The following is a 17,207-nucleotide window of genomic DNA, read 5'->3' on the forward strand; positions in this document are numbered from 1 at the left end:
AAGATTCACTAGTAGTACATTGATCATTCATTTGCCATTTCACCAATATCTGTGACACCCTGGATTCTGGGCTAGTTTCAGCTTCAGGGTTGATTTTAGACCAGACATTAGGCTGAACCTGGCAACTCTCGCGATTTTCCCGCCAATTTGGGATACTTTCAAAATGTGTCACAGCTGTCTAAAAGCTTTCATACAAACCGTACAAAATGTTTTTAATGAGGATTTGCACTCACATACCTATGAACAAGGTCTGCTAGTTTTAGCATGTGAAGGGCGGGTTTAGACAGACTTTGAGCTGGATATTTGTGCTGGACTTGGCAACCCTGGGTAGAGTTAAATTGTTTGGTGTTGGTTCCAGTCGCTGCTGAAGGTAAACAGACCGAGTACAAGTACAGTCTGTGTTCCTGTAGTTATGAACTGCTCTCATTCTCAGCAGTTTGAACAGGATTTGAACGGAAGGTAAAGCTCTTATTTTCAGGTTTTGTTTCCTTCCCTTTATTAATCTTTATGTTTCCTCAGTGAGCTCGTATCACTGCTCAGAATGTAGAAAGTGCTTCAGTAAATCCAACAGTTCACATATTTCTACACCATAAATACAGATAAATCTATAGGTGGGTGTTTCCTCTTCTAGTTTTCTTATTGTTCCTCATATACAGTAGAAACTAATTCACACAAATATACATACAGCATTTTACATGACTTAGATTCTTATCATAAAAGCTTTATCTAAGTTCATGTCATTTCACTTTACAGAATAGCCTTTCAATTCCTTCTTTGGGTTTAGGATTAAATGTAAATAACTTTTCTGCTGAGATAAATAGGTGTAGTTTGACTTCACCCATCATGCTTTGTGGCTCCATCTAGTTCATTTGCACACGTTCCATAGATAATGAGCTAGTACTTCACACAAGAAGGTGTGAATGGTTGGCTGATGATTGACCAATGCAGAGTTTTGAACTCGTCTTGGGTCTTTGTCCTCAGCTCTATTTAAGGACTAAACTCTAGACTTGTAGCTGAGTCACTTGGTAAGAAGGATCTTCTGCACGTTCTTCATTAGAAACGACCTGCTGGAGACACCAGCTTTGTTAAAGTAGCTGCCAGGATTCTAACAGGAAGGTAAAGGGTTTTCTTGTTTGTTTCTTTTACATTTATGTTGCATTTGTTGTTCTTTTTATTTTATGATGTTATTTAATATTATCAGGTTAATATATTCAGACAGTTTAAAATAGCTTTATGCTCATAATTGTGGTGATTTATGAAGCCTTTTTTACTCCCAGCACAGCAAAGATTTACACTTGTGAGCTAATTATTAGTCCTGTCATGAACTGGATTAGATTTGCTTGGTGCAGGACTGATGTTGAGAAAGTTCTTTATTTATATCAAGTTATTTATAGTTATTTACTTATTAATATTTGCAGTATTTATAAGTATTTTATCCTGATGTTCTTTGAATTCAGATTCTCACTTAGACGTGAAGTGAACTTAATGTTTTTATTACTAGGTGAAGAGTTTAATATTATTGTGGTATTAATGTACTAAAAGTAATTCTAATTAATCAACTTGTTTCTTTGTTTCTGTTGCTTCCCAAGGAAACAGTTTCTACAGTCTTATCAAAGCATAAACATGAAGAACTTTCATCACTGCTCAGAGTGTGGGAAGAGTTTTACTACGCAGAGTAATCTCCAACGACACCAGCGCATTCATACAGGAGAAAAGCCATATCACTGCTCAGAGTGTGGGAAGAAATTTTCTTGTCAGAGTACACTCCAAAAACACCAGCGCATTCACACAGGAGAGAAGCCATTTCAGTGTTCAGAGTGTGGAAAGAGTTTCACTCAAAGTGGTGACCTTACAGTACACCAGCGTGTTCACACAAGAGAGAAGCCATATCACTGCTCAGAGTGTGGGAAGAGTTTTTCTCATCAGACTACACTCCAAAAACACCAGCGCATTCACACAGGAGAGAAGCCATATCACTGCTCAGAGTGTGGGAAGAGTTTTTCTCAGCAGACTACACTTCAACAACACCAGCGTATTCACACAGGAGAGAAGCCATATCACTGCTCAGAGTGTGGGAAGAGTTTTATTACGCAGAGTAATCTCCAACAACACCAGCGTATTCACACAGGAGAGAAACCATATCACTGCTCAGAGTGTGGAAAGAGTTTTGCTCAACAGGGTAATCTTCAAAAACACCAGCGTATTCACACAGGACAGAAACCGTATCACTGCTCGGAGTGTGGAAACAATTTTGCGGAACATAGTACCCTTCAAAAACACCAGCGTATTCACACAAGAGAGAAACCATATAACTGCTCAGAGTGTGGAAAAAGTTTTAATCGACGAAGTCAATTCCAACAACACCAGCGTATTCACACAGGAGAGAAACCGTATCACTGCTTGGAGTGTGGGAAGATTTTTGCTCATGAAAATAATCTCAAACGGCATCAGCGTATTCACATAGAAAAACTACATCACTGTTAAGAGTGTGGGAAGTATTTTATTGCACATTATGTTCTCCAACAACACCAGCGCATTCACACAGGAGAAAGGTCGTATCACCGTTCACTGTCTGAAAAGAACTTTAGTGAAAGGATATTCTTTAAGTACACCACACCAGCGCATTCACATAAGAGGATGACCCATATTGCTGCTTTTAGTGCGGATTAAGTTTTACTGGAAGCAGCATTTTTAATAGTTTTTGTGACTGGAGTCGTCTTGAAAAACACCAGCGCATTCAGAGGAGAAAATAAAATGATACTCCACTACTGCATGTACAGAAAAAGCTATGTGTACTTTCTTTTTCTACTAATATCCACTAGAACTGTTCTACTTCAATTATCAAATGTACATCATGGTATGAGTATGATCATATATGATCATATATATATGGTATGAGTATGAGTATCCGACCCTAAATTAAGAAACACCCTGACGAGGTACAGACTGAGCGCACACAACCTGGCCGTGGAGACGGGGCAACCCGAGGAGAGGTTGTGCCAGCACTACACTCTCAGTACAGTAGAGACGGAGCTGCACTTCCTCACCCGGTGTACCAAGTACCACGACATCCGCTCCCAATTCTTCCCTAAATTTAATAACATCATCCCCAACTTCACCTCCCTCCCAGACCCCGACAAACTGCCCCACCTACTGGGGGAACACAGAGAGAGCTGCACACTAGCAGCACTTTATACTCACACCTGTCACCATTTCCCTGTAACATGCTTTGGCAATACGAATGTCCTTATTTGGCATGCCAATAAAGCTTCTTTTGAGTTTGAGTATGATCATTAATCATTAAATGTAATGTGGTGTAATGTACCAACCTCAGATCTGAATCTGTTTTTGTTTATTATTCAAGTTTAATCTACTTTAATAAACACAGAACAACTTTTACTTTCAAGTGGAATAATTTAACCCTGGTCTTTATGGTGTTTCTATAAATTCTTCATATTATGAATGCTAAGTTTTCATAAATGAATAGCCTCTTACTTTAACACTTCTAGGTCTACACTCCAAAATTCTAGTCTTTAGATGATTTCCACTTAGCAAATAATGAACCGTCCTCCACCAGAATGTACATCTATAGACCAAATTAGTGGTAGCTAAACTCCTTTGTGAAAAGAAATACTCATATTTACGTTTAATTATCCCACCATCGTCTAGTGCATAAAACCCAGTTCATATAAATCCTAGTGAAGAAAAGGTTAAATCCAGATGATTTGTTGTTGGTGTTTTGTACTAAATGCAGGTGAAAGAGGATCAGCAGCAGCAGCTGAGCGGTGTGTGTGGTTCTCTGTGTGTTTTGTCACTGTTTCAGGATCTTTTATTTGAAAAGCTGCGTGTAGAACAGAGAAAGTAAAAGACGACACACAGCGGAGTGAAAGGCTGAACGACAGACATCTATAAGAAGCAGCTTGTTTACAGCCTCTCTCGCTTATGGCCACACCACCCTGAGAACACCCGATCTCTTCCGATCTTGGAAGCTAAAAATGAGAGAGTGTTTATGTTTATTAGTGCTTCTCTGTCCGAAGTGTTTTTGTAACATGTTGTAGACCTTTAATTTTTGGTATACAGGAAAGAAAATACAGAATGCAGGTGAAAATGTGTTATTTGGCAACCAACACTGTGTAAATATTGAACAGAACACATGATGGGTTATTTTAACTTGTTGGGTTGTGCAGTTTAACCATCGTGCTGAGCTGTGAGGTTCTTTTTTACCATGGGTCAACTATGTAACTTTACTGCAGCTTGTATTTAAATGAAAGGTTTACATTGCTGTCTTCAGGATTTCCACTTTAGTGATGTTTAATGTTAATATCTGATCTGATCTAAAAGATGCTGCTGCCTTTGACCTTTAAAACTGAGAAGTGATTTGTGAGATAATTAAAATAAGTGAAATGTTTATTTTGTACTTTGGTTTTATATTATTTGTACAAACATTTGTTTTATGCAACTTTAAACCTGTAATAAAAGATGAACATTTTTCTTTATTTTTCAGTCTTTATTTGCTGTAACTAAGCTTAAGTTGGTCTGTACAGGGATCGAACCCACGGCCGGTGTACAAGGTCAGGGCATATACCCACATACCCGATTCTACACTGACAGCCCTTCAGTTATGGAGCTGCCACACAGAAACGATGGAGAGCTTTACTGTTGTTGAGCAGAACAGATCTTCGTGTGAGATGACTGAGGTTCATGTATTTTTCTTTTATGAATAAATGAAAGCTGATGCTGTAACCTCATACTTTCCTAATACTTTTATTCTACACGGTCTACATTTCTTTTAGTCTTCTGCCATGTGCAGTGCAAGAATTCACTAAATTACACAGCAGTTTTCTTTTTATTTATTTATTTATTTACTTTTGCCATTGACAAAATTGATTGTAAGCATTTATAAAGGTCATGCCACGTTCATTAGGTGAAATAAAGCCAGAATTAAAGATGGCAGAAGAACTGGTGGTATAGCCTGAGGTAAACATTAGCAAGTCATGTGACCCGTGAGTACCGTCCAGTGAAACAGCTGTGCAAGTGTCTCTGTGGCGCAATCGGTTAGCGCGTTCGGCTGTTAACCGAAAGGTTGGTGGTTCCAGCCCACCCAGGGACGCGCGCCTTTTATTGCACAACCTGCCTGTTGATCAAACGGATATGAGACACAACAACAATATGTAGTCCCACAGAATAGTGGAAATAAGTAACTGAAAACATCCAGTAAACAACAGTCCTACAAGCACAAATATCCACCTGATAAGTCACCGGAGACCGGCTGTCCAAAGTGAAAGAACGTCCTATTGGTTTCCGTAGATGTTAAATGAAGATACTCGCCCAACGTGGGGCTCAAACGGAGATTAAGAGTCTCATGCTCTATCGACTGAGCTAGCCGGGCTTAAGCAGCATGTCAGAACTTCACTAACATCACGACCAGATTAAGAACTAATTCACAGTTTACAAATAAACAAAATTCTAAATAAGCAACAAAAACAGACACAGACACAATTACTGAACCCTTTCCATTATGCTTTACACCTCATTGTATATTATCTGGAAACAGATGCTCTTCATATAGAAATATGCTTTACATTTGCTGGATGGTAATAACTCTTAGTGAAGTCTTAATGAACAATTAAAACATCAATTCAGGTTTTTAGTTCAATTAACTAAAATATCAAAAATATTAACAGTAGCTTAACTTCCTAAAACCCAGAATCTACACGCACAAATCCTACATTCATTCCACAAAGTTCACAAAATACATGATTTAATGAGTGAAAACTTGATGTTTTGAGCCCCTCTGGTGTGTAGGCTGGTACTGTGTATCAGCACTACTTACTGTGTGCAGGACCTGAGTCGGATCTGCTCCAGTCACTGGTTGGTGGCATTAAGCTCAGTCAAGTACTTAAAGAAATATTTAGTTTATATAGTTCACACATATAAGAACCCACAAAACCTCTTTGATGTGTGTTATGAAAGTCTGTTTCAGATACAAACGTACAGAGTATTTAAAACCAGCTGTTGTGGTGTAAGTGCTGTAGGTTGTGATGTAGTTTTTCTGTTATTCCTCAGTGAAATTGATTCAAGTCAGGATTTCTCGTTGTGAAGTTTTGCTTTGATCTTGACTGTAAGTGTGCAGAATCTCTAATGGTTTTTGTGCTGCCATGCAGCTGCTTATGGAGTTAGTGTAGAATTATGTACAAAGATCTAAAGGGTCAACATGAACCGGCCGGTTAGCTCAGTTGGTTAGAGTGTGGTGCTAATAATGCCAAGGTCGAGTGCGCCTGTACGGGCCACACCCACTTTTATACTTAAACTAACAAACAAGTGATCCTTCTCTAACTAACAGGTCCTGTTGACCTGGGCTTCAAACGTTGTCTCTGACAAGTGTGAGATCTTTTTAATGCCCCTCTCATTCAGGTCAGAAACATGCCATTATTTCAATTAGCCAAACTTAATGACCCTTCTGTAAATGGTTTAATGTGCACACTGCTGCTACTGGCTTGTTTTTCTTTTCTACAATGTAAGTTCATACCTTTAGGTTCATGTTATTTGAGATCTCTACATAGATTTCTTCCTCATGTGCAGAAAGACGCAGTTCAGTTTGAGAAGCGAACAGCGGGAGAGCGAGTGAGTCTGCGCGTTCAAATGAATCAAATGAGTCGATTCTTTAATCCGGTCCTTTAAGTCAAACAACAAGAATAGAGTCGAAAGAGTCGATTCACTAAGTTGATAGTACTCAGCAAATAGCAGTTTGAAGCTGAGGGAGTCGATTAATGAAGTCAACATTTTATATGTTATACAAAATACTTAAAAGAGTCGGATCACTATCATTAGCTGTCATTTAAAATGAATCGCGGGTCAATACAGAGACAAACCATCTCATCTAAAACAAAATAGAATAAATAATGTGTAACAGTTTAATGATGCACCATACATACAGTGAAGCAAAACTTGTAAAAAGCTTCACTTAAATAATAATAAAATATCAAAAATACATCAAATCACCTAAATATTATCTACATAACACATACAGCAAAAACATGCGAATGTGGAAGCATGTGTGTGTATTGTGTATGTGTGTGTGTGTATGTGTGTATGTGTGTGTGTGCATGCTGATGAATATTAATATAATAGATACGTATGTTAGACACGTATATATACATGAAGTGATGTAGTAGTAGTAGTAGTAGAACTTTATTGTCACTGTAAATTGCAACAAGTACAATTACAGCGAAATTAGCCATTCACCCGTCCATTCAATATGACAAGGAAGGGGGGGGGGGGTGGACAGGATAAGAAACAAGAAATAATAAACACATTGGGAGGATAGGAGATTAAAAAAAAACCAGCAACCAGATTGTGCTCCCTGAGGAGCACATTATGGTAATACGAAAAAAAAGCTCCTTAAGCACACAAGCACATGTAAACAAAACATAACATAGTCACACGACCAGCCACTGGTAGGGGTGAGGGGATCAAGAGTAACCAACTGCGACAAGCAGCCATCTGGTGATTCGCAGCCATGCCGGCGCGCACTGCAGACCCGTCCTGCCGTATTGGTGGGATTAAGCTAAGAAGTTTGGAAGGCGTCGGGTGATGGGTTGGGAAAATGTCAGATTCTTTCATTCCTGCAAAAAGTCTGTACAAAGTTCGCGATAAGATGGCGACACAGCAGTTGCTGCCCAGAATGAAAACCAAGGCCATGCTGATAGCAGGGAAAGCCAAAGAGCAGAAATGACCTGTTTTGTAATCCGAACACGGTTAAAAATGTCCTTAACACTTGCTCTGCGATTGATTCGGTCTCTGATTCAAATCCCTTTGCAAAGCCGCTAGTTTCTCCAAGATAAATTCCATATTGCGATTCATAGTCACAGTCTGAGTTCCGACGGCTTTGCCCATCATATCAATCAAATTGGGCAGTTTCTGGGGACCCTTGACAACTGACCCAACTCTTTTAATTTCCCGATACAGCAGGATAACGCCTAATCCAATCAGCAGAAACCCCACAATCAAAGTTCCGAATAGGTAAACATCTTCTATGTCCTCTAACGAAAGAGGTGCCAGGCACATGACTCTCCACTTCGCCCACGAGTCCATCGCGTATCCTGCCATCTGCGTTCCGCCGGGGCATGTGGGTTCCCCCGAACCCGAACTCCTCGTTGAGAAGATGGTGTCAATAGCATTCAGAGACCATTTAACCAAATCCATAATTTGTTCTTCGAAGAGCAGTGCTAAGAGAATCTCTGAAGAGTAGAGTAGACGAGACAATATATACAGAAGAAGCCAAGCAGGAGAGATAAGGGAGCAGGGAACAGTGCGTCCACCTTCCACGAGAGCTTAGAGACAGAGCCTGTAGACACACATAGTAACTCAGCAATAGTAATGATACACTATGTGGCAAAAATTATTTGGACACCTTACCATGAGCTTGTTGGATCTCATTTCAAAAACAAACAGTATTAAAATCAAGTGACTTCTGTGTGATCATTAGTGACTTGTGATCTCCTGAACAGGTGCACAAACATCAAATCATCTGCTTCAGAGCGACAAAGAGGGACAGGCCAACTGCGTCCTGAACTTCATGCAATTTTCCAACAGTGGAACGTTTTGTTGTGATTTTGATACTTGGGTGGCAATGTTTAACTAAAATTACTTTTATTTAGTGTTTAAAAATTCTAAATTACCTCAGTTTTGTCAATTGATTTCAGTCAATTATATCAATCACGTAAGTTTAAATAACTTGAGATGTAAAAGTGAAGTCTGAAGTTGTGTAGTTTTGCTTTAATTACTTAGCAAATGGCGAATCATTAGGTTTAGTTTTTGTGGTGTCAGGGTTCCATGGTGTAATGGTTAGCATTCTGGACTCTGAATACAGGTGGAACCTTACTGCTTTTATTTGGGCCCCGGTGTGAGGTCCAAGATTGAGAAACATTAGCAGTTTCAGGATGGTAGCATTCAGCGCATGTGCAGTACAACAGAGCATCGCAATTGCTTGTGCTAGTTTAGAGTCACCTTAAATGACATGTTAATTTCCATCCATTCATCCAGCTTGAATATCATAATAGCACTAGTAGTGTTATAGTGTTCCACATGTGACTGCTCCATCCCAAAATATAATCGCAAATCATTGTTTACAGCGCCATCTAACAGCCAACTTGGTTCCATGGTGCAATGGTTAGCACTCTGGACTCTAAGCCCAGTGGTCTGAGTTCAAATCTCAGTAGGATCTGAGGTTTTAAAGTTTTGAAGTTGTGTGTGTGTATCTTTCTTTTTGGCTTTATTTACTCAGCAAATGGCAAGTTTCATTTGGGAGCTCCTTCTAAACCTTCCAAGGTTTAGAAACTTTAGCAGTTTCAAGATGGTAGCGTTCAGCGCATGTGCAAGTACAACAGAGCGCTTGTGGGGTGTAGACCGCGATTACTTGTGCTAGTTGTGTCGACCAAGCAGATCACCATTCAGGAAGGTATATCAGTGCCAAAATATGAGCCAGTTTGTTCAGTAAAACTTTATAAGCCAACAGCAGCGAATAAACTTAAGAGTCACCTTAGATTACATGTTAACTTCCATCTATCCATCCAGCTTAAATACCATAAACACTACGTACAAAACATGTGGAGCTATTCTTACTACAGTAAAACACACTGAACTGACTTTTAAAGTGAAGTTCAAAATGTTGAACAGAGATCGTTCCCATCTAGTGGTGCTAGATAAATTACAGCTTGTTGCTTGGGTACAGGTTTGTGACTTTATTATTAAATTGTTGTTGTTGTGTTTGTTGTTATTTTTTAACTGTTCATGTTTTTAAGTGTAAAACCATAAACAGCACCATCTATAAATAAATGAATCATCTTGTGCTTCCACTTGAGATTTTTGTCTACATGAACAATGTCTGAAATTTGATGAGCTTGATTAGTTTGTAATATGTGTTAAGATGATGAATGAACCTAAACACTTGCTTTTAAATTGTAAGTTTTTATTTATTTATTTTAGTTTCAATACAATGTGACACCAGCAAGATAAAGAAAGCAAAAATAAAGTGTCCCAAGTGTTTTTGTAACGTGTTGTAGACCTGCAATGGCGACTGTTTTTGGTATACAGGAAAGAAAAAGCTGAATGCAATTGAAAAGGTGTTATTGGGCAACCCAGCACTGTGTAAATATTGGACAAAACACATGATGGGTTATTTTAACTTGTTGGGTTGTGCAGTTTAACCATTGTGCTGGATTAAATAAATGTAAGAAAATACAGCATTAAAGCATAATCTCAATAAAATAGGCTACAATTTAACACTATAATACAATACAGCGACAGTAAGTCTGTGTCTGTTTCTGTTGCTTATTCTGAATTGTGTTTGTTTGTAAACTGTGAATTAGTTCTTAATCTGGTCGTGATGTTAGTGAATTAAACCTACATCTCTCTGATGGTCTGATCGATGAGCTGTCTGTTCTGACCTGCTGCTTAAGCCTGGCTAGCTCAGTCGGTAGAGCATGAGACTCTTAATCTCAGGGTCGTGGGCTCGAGCCCCACCTTGACCGATTGTTTTCATTTGGCATCTACTGAAACCAAAAGAACGTTCTTCCACTTCGTACAGCTGGTCTCTGGTGACTTATCAGGTGGATATTTGTGCTTGTAGGACTGTTGTTTACTGGATGTTTTTCAGTTACTTATTTCCACTATTCTGTGAGACTACACGTTGTTGTTGTGTCTCATATCTGTTTGATCAACAGGCAGGTTGTGCAATAAAAGGCACTCGTCCCTGGGTGGGCTCGAGCCACCAACCTTCCGGTTAACAGCCGAACGCGCTAACCGATTGCACCACAGAGACATGCGCACAGCTGTTTCATTGGACGGTACACACGGGTCACATGACTTGCTAACTTTTACAGCAGGGTAATTAAGTTTGGCTAATTGAAATAATGGCATGTTTCTGACCTGAATGAGAGGGGCATTAAAAAGATCTCACACTTGTCAGAGACAACATTTGAAGCCCAGGTTAAAAGGACCAGCTATTTTGAGGAGGCTCACTTGTGTGTTAGTTTAAGTCTTAAAGTGGGTGTGGCTCATACAGGGCTTGAACCAACAACCTTGACAATATTAGCACCACACTCTAACCAACTGAGCTAACCGGCTGATGTCCAAGGGTAGGGCATATACCCACATACCCGATTCTACACTAACAGCCCTTCAGTTATGGAGCTGCCACACAGAAACGATGGAGAGCTTTACTGTTGTTGAGCAGAACAGATCTTCGTGTGAGATGACTGAGGTTCATGTATTTTTCTTTTAAGAATAAATAAAAGCTGATGTTTTTAACCTCATACTTTCCTAATACTTTTATTCTACACAGTCTACATTTCTTCTGCCTTCTGTCTTCTGCCATGTGCAGTGCAATAATTCACTAAATTACACAGCAGTTCTCTTTTTTTTAATTTATTTTTTTATTATGCCATTGATAAAATTGATTGTAAGCATTTATGAAGGTCATGTCACGTTCATTAGGTAAAATGAAGCCAGAATTAAAGATGGCAGAAGAACAGGGTGGTATTCTTGCTTTCAGTGATTAAATTACTCAGGTTAGAAAGTCCTGATACACAGCACATGCTCACCTGACTCTCTCTCATTCATGCTACCTTTAATTGTTAAAGGGGGTGTGGCCTGTATGGGGATCGAACCCACGACCTTGGCGTTATTAGCACCAAGCTCTAACCAACTGAGCTAACTGGACAATTCATCCATACCCTTTGGATCTTTGTACATCATTCTATACTAACCCCATTCAACCAGCTACCTGCTAATTCAATAGCTGCATCCGGCACATCTGGATTAAGCCAAGATTATGTGATTATCATCGTACACGTTTTCTGTATAGATGTTTGCGATGTTAAACTTAGTCTCAGTTCATCCATCGTTTGAACGTGACCTGACGTTCGTAACAAACAGACTTGTTAGTAGTGGTCTGTAAAGGGCTCTTTAGCTTTGCTAAGATACCGGACCGGCATCTTCGTTTATATCGTCTCTCCCTACTACACACGTAATACACACACATCATACACACACATAATACACACGTGTTATACACACACACACATCAGTACACAATCACACATCATACATATGTATGAGGTGTCAATACCAGGGTGTGTCATAGTATGGGGGGGTGTCAGTACCAGGGTGTGTCATGGTATGGGGGTGTGTCAGTACCAAAGTGTGTTATAGTATGGGGGTGTGTCAGTACCAGGGTGTGTCATGGTATGGGGGTGTGTCAGTACCAGTACCAGGGTGTGTCATGGTATGGGGGTGTGTCAGTACCAAGGTGTGTCATGGTATGGGGTGTGTTAGTACCAGGGTGTGTCATAGTATGGGGGTGTGTCAGTACCAGGGTGTGTCACACACACTTATACCAAGGGTACCTCGTTACCCCCAGGACATGGGGAGAACATGAAAACTTCACCCGGGAATCAAACCCGGTCCTGGGTTTGATTCCCGGGTGAAGTTTGCATCCCACTCCCACAGTGGAAATCAAGTCAGTATATGTGCAGTCACATGAATCCAGTCATGCCCATATATGGTAAAGATAAATTCACTCTGCTCCCTCGGAACGCTGTGACATCACAATGTGGACCTGTGCTCTTCAGGAGCAGCATTTAGATTTTCTCCTCATTTACGATGGCTGCTTCTCTGAGACAGAGGTTTCTGCGTGTGCTGTGTTGCGGGGCGCCTCCCCGGGCGTCCACCGGGGGCGACCCGGGTCATGGGGGCGGCGCGGAGGCCGAGGAAGCGCTCCTGATAGAGGGGTTTCCGTTTAAGAGGACCAGGAGTGTGTTTAAAACCTGGAACAGGTCTGTACACTGATGCTTAGTGTATATATTAGGAATTCTATATATATATATATATATATAATTATCAATATTATATATACACAATATTATATTTATACACTCAATATTATATACTGTATATATATGATGTGTTTGATCTGCAGGCGGTGGTTCATTATACAGAACAATCAGCTTCTATACAAGAAGAGGTTTAAGGTAGGTCACATGACTTTACATGATCTAAATCAGCTCTCTCCTGGACTGTGAAATACCCATAATGCACCGCAGTCTTACGCCCCTCATAATTCAGGCGCATCACAGCAGAGTCGACTTCTGTGCCGGGCTGCGCCCCAAACCGCCCCTGTCGTGTTTAAGTCTGGGACGATTTCACCGGCGTTTATATCATCGACTGTATAAATAAGAAGGTTTTATGTTCTATTCCCCCAGCGTGACTTCATGGTGCTGGCGGAAGACCTGCAGCGCTGTTCGGTCCAGAGCTGCGAGGACACCAGGCGACGCTTCTGCTTCCGGGTGGTCACGCCCACAAGGTGAGTCCAGATCTATAATCATCAGAGACAGACAGACAGGTAGATAGACAGACTATTTATCTATCTGTCTATCCATCAATCTGTCTGTCTGTCTGCATCCTATATAATCTGTATCTATCACCGTGTGTGTACAGGAGCTGTACGTTCCAGGCCGACTGTGAGGCAGGTAGACGGGCGTGGATCAGCGCCATTCAGAACCTGACTGAGAGAGAAGGAACAGTCGAGAGCGAGGTGAATTATCATTACCACTATACTCCAGGAGGGGAGGGGTTCAGTTCTTGTCTCTGTAACACCAGTTTAATCCGTCTAAATCAGCAGGAATCAGACGGGTACGAGAATGATTCAGAATCAGATTCCTCGAGCAAGCAGACAGACTCCCAGGGACCACAAGTGTCTTCTGAAGCTCCAGGTAACCTTAACACCACCACGTTCGAGCCCGACACTATTAAACTCTAGTGACTATATATTTAACCCTTGGGGTTCGTAGGTGGGATCAGTTCTGGAGAAGTCGTCTGTGATGCTCTCGAGAACAAGGGTGAGTACGCCGAACCTTTATATGGACCCTTATTATTGGTCCACATGACACATGGAGCATCATTGGTGATACTTGTGTTGAAGATGCTGAAGGAGAAATCACTGACGGAGGACATCAAGAGGAGAAGACGACCAACACGAACCCGGACACTGTTGGAGAGCTGCTGGGAAAGGGAGGCTGCGGTTCCGCCTACGAAGGCGACCGTAAAGCGGATGGGAACCAGGTGAGTATCAGTTTGCTGTGTTGATCCTCCCCTGGGTCCTCTTATGGCTCCAGATACCTGTGACGACCAACCAGGACTTTATTGGGTCACTGTGGCGGATGGGCTCTTCCAGCATGGCTAGAAGAGCATGACCAAGACTTCAGAGTACTACCCTGGCCCTCTAATTCCCCAGACTTAAACCCAGTTGAGCGTCTGTGGGACCACCTCAAGCAACATCATGGCTCCAGATACCTGTAACCACCTACCAGGACTTTATTGGGTCACTGTGGCGTATGGGATCTTCCAGCAAGGCTAGAAACGTCCCACATTGGTTGGAAGAGCATGACCAACACTTCCGAGTACTACCCTGACCCCCCAGACTTGAACCCACCTCGATTGTCATGTTGGCTTTACGGATCCTCCCCTGGATTCTCCCTTGGCTCCAGATACCTGTGACGACCTTCTGAAGAGTCAGATGTAGCTGTTTGGACCCCTCGGCTCTTGAATGAGATACATGTAGGATGAAACAAGAAGAGGCCAAATCAGTAATAATAATAACATGTCTCTTGTGGGCAGCAGGTAGAAGTTCCATGCGCTGTACCCGAGACAGACGACACCACAGAGGGAACGTCACGTGTGGTTGAGGATGTCTCTGAGCTGCACAAGTGCTATGAGGTTTACAAAACCATTGGATCAGGTAACTGGTACCACTTTCAGTCGTCTCTCTGCCTTTGTGTAACACAGATGTGCATCTTTTAAAACCTGACTTCATATTTTTTTTAATTCAATCGTTCTTCAGGTGGTTATGCGACGGTCAAGCTCAGCAGGCACATTCAGACTCAAGAGCCAGTGGCTATCAAGATCCTGGAGAAGAAAGAGCTCGGGGTTAGTTTCAGCAAAACCGTCTGTTAAAGACGGACGTGTCTTAGTTTCCAAACGTTTGTTTCTCCTAATTCTGATCTGAAAAGTCATAAAACTGTTCCTGTTTCATCCCCATTGCAGGATGAGTTGTCTGATTTGAGGATAGAGATTGAAGCCCTGAAGAACCTCAATCATCAGCACGTGTGCCGCTTGTACCAAGTCGTGGAGACTGCTGACCAGATCTACATGGTGCTTGAGGTACCATCAGTGGTTGGAAACTATCAGATTTGATTTAATCTCTGGATTTACGATGATTTGCTGCTCACATGACTCGCTCTCTCCTCCAGTTTTGTCCGGGTGGAGATCTGTTCGACCACATCGATAATAACGACAGGTTGTCGGAGGAGGAGACGCGCAGGATCTTCCGTCAGATCGTCTCGGCGCTGGCCTACGTCCACAGCCAGGGATACGCCCACCGTGACCTTAAGCCAGTGCGTCAGCCAAACGATTTCCACTTATACTTTGTGTTTTTTCTTTGTTAGTGCTTGTACATGACGTGTTTTATTTTGACTCTCAGGAAAACATGATGCTGGATGAGAAGAACAACATCAAGCTCATCGACTTTGGTCTCTGTGCCAAACCAGAGGTTCGTGTCTCTACTAAGACTGTAGTGTATACTTAAATCAAGCATGCCATTCAGAGAGTCTAGTAAGGTGGTGTGCTTACCCCCATCCATCATGCTAAAGCCTTGCACACATGGTGTCCACAATTAGTTTCAGTGATCAGTTAGATGAACAGGACATCACAGAGCCATGCTGGTTCAGTTTGTGTGTTGTGTTGCAGATGCGAGTCAACAGTTGGACCTTCGGTTGATAGAAATCTGTTTTGTTGTAGGGTGGATTGGGTACTGCTCTGATTGAGGGCTGTGGAACCCCTCCCTACTTGGCACCAGAAATCATTGATGCGCAACCCTATCATGGTGCAGAGGTAGGTGTGTGTGGGGTGTGTCCCCAGGTTATTCCTGATGAACTTCAATTGAAAAGTCTCCAAATCCAAGGTGTTCAGTCCCCTCTGTAGCCCCATTCATGAGTTATTCTATGAGGTCTGGATGAGGGGACTGACCAGGACAAAGCATGGTTAAAAAAGACAATGAATGTGTGTGTGTGTGTGTGTGTGTGTGTGTTTTAGGCAGATGTTTGGAGCTTGGGTGTTGTCCTATATGACATGCTGTGTGGCTACCTCCCGTTCGATGGTGACACATTTGTGGAGCTCCATGAACAAATCACTGTAAGTCTTGGAACTACAATGAAACACCATTGGCATACACATCTTGTTACGATTATGAAATTGAATCCATTATTTAATGATCAGCAGCATGTTAAACATACAGTAAAAGTAACAGTAATGGCTTGTGGTGATGTTCTTTGATCAGATGTGATTGTTTTGCTCTGTGTTTCCTTAGAAAGGACATTATGACACTCCTGACTGGCTGTCTCCTGGTTCTGTACTGCTGATTAAGGAAATGCTGCAGGTGTGTGTTTATGGTGTGTTTAATGTGAGCAAAGTGGGTGTGTGTTTCTCTGTGGGCTTCATCACCTGAAGTTCTTGTATCTTTTCCTGTAGGTGGTTCCAGAGCAGCGCATAAAGGTGGAGCATCTGCTAGATCACGAGTGGGTAATGAAGGGGTACAGCAGCCCTGTGGAATGGCACAGCACATGCCCGGTACAACATCCACCCTAGACCTAGTACAGTGACATGATGGAGATCCATCGTACAGAACATTGTATCTTTATTATCTTACATACTCATATATTTGTGTCTGTGTATGTGTGTTTGTGTCTCAGCTGGATCATCTAGATGAGTAGAGCATCACCGAGATGGCTGTGATGTTCAGACAGTCCAACCAAAGCACCAAGCAGCTGGTGTCTGAGGTACATTTCAGTACTTGTATCTGCATCAACACAGATGCTAAAATGTAGACACATATTTATTAATACTGAGGTTATTGTGCTCCATCTAAAAGAGATGAGTGTGTGTGTGTATGTGTGCAGTGGAAGTTTGATGAGACCACAGCTACATATCTTTTGCTCTTGAGAAGGAAGCAGCGCAGTAGTCCAGTGTGTAGCTGAGCGGACGTGTAAGAAATCCAGGTGTATTTTACCTGATAAACGCTGCTCTACATGCTCATCTGTCCAAACACTACAGCTTCTGGAATGTTCTTACACCTCTTCTTGTTTTAGTTAGCA

The 17,207-nt window shown here is 41.5% G+C and overlaps 2 pseudogenes; one reads left to right on the forward strand and one right to left on the reverse strand.

Moving 5' to 3' along the window:
• Window positions 1–17,207, reverse strand: part of LOC134326214 (zinc finger protein 850-like) — a 154,553-nt pseudogene that overhangs the window by 83,075 nt on the left and 54,271 nt on the right.
• LOC134327017 (maternal embryonic leucine zipper kinase-like) lies at window positions 14,502–17,090 on the forward strand (annotated as a pseudogene).

This window comes from Trichomycterus rosablanca, chromosome 14, assembly GCF_030014385.1.
Source record: "Trichomycterus rosablanca isolate fTriRos1 chromosome 14, fTriRos1.hap1, whole genome shotgun sequence".
NCBI classification, from domain to species: domain Eukaryota; kingdom Metazoa; phylum Chordata; class Actinopteri; order Siluriformes; family Trichomycteridae; genus Trichomycterus; species Trichomycterus rosablanca.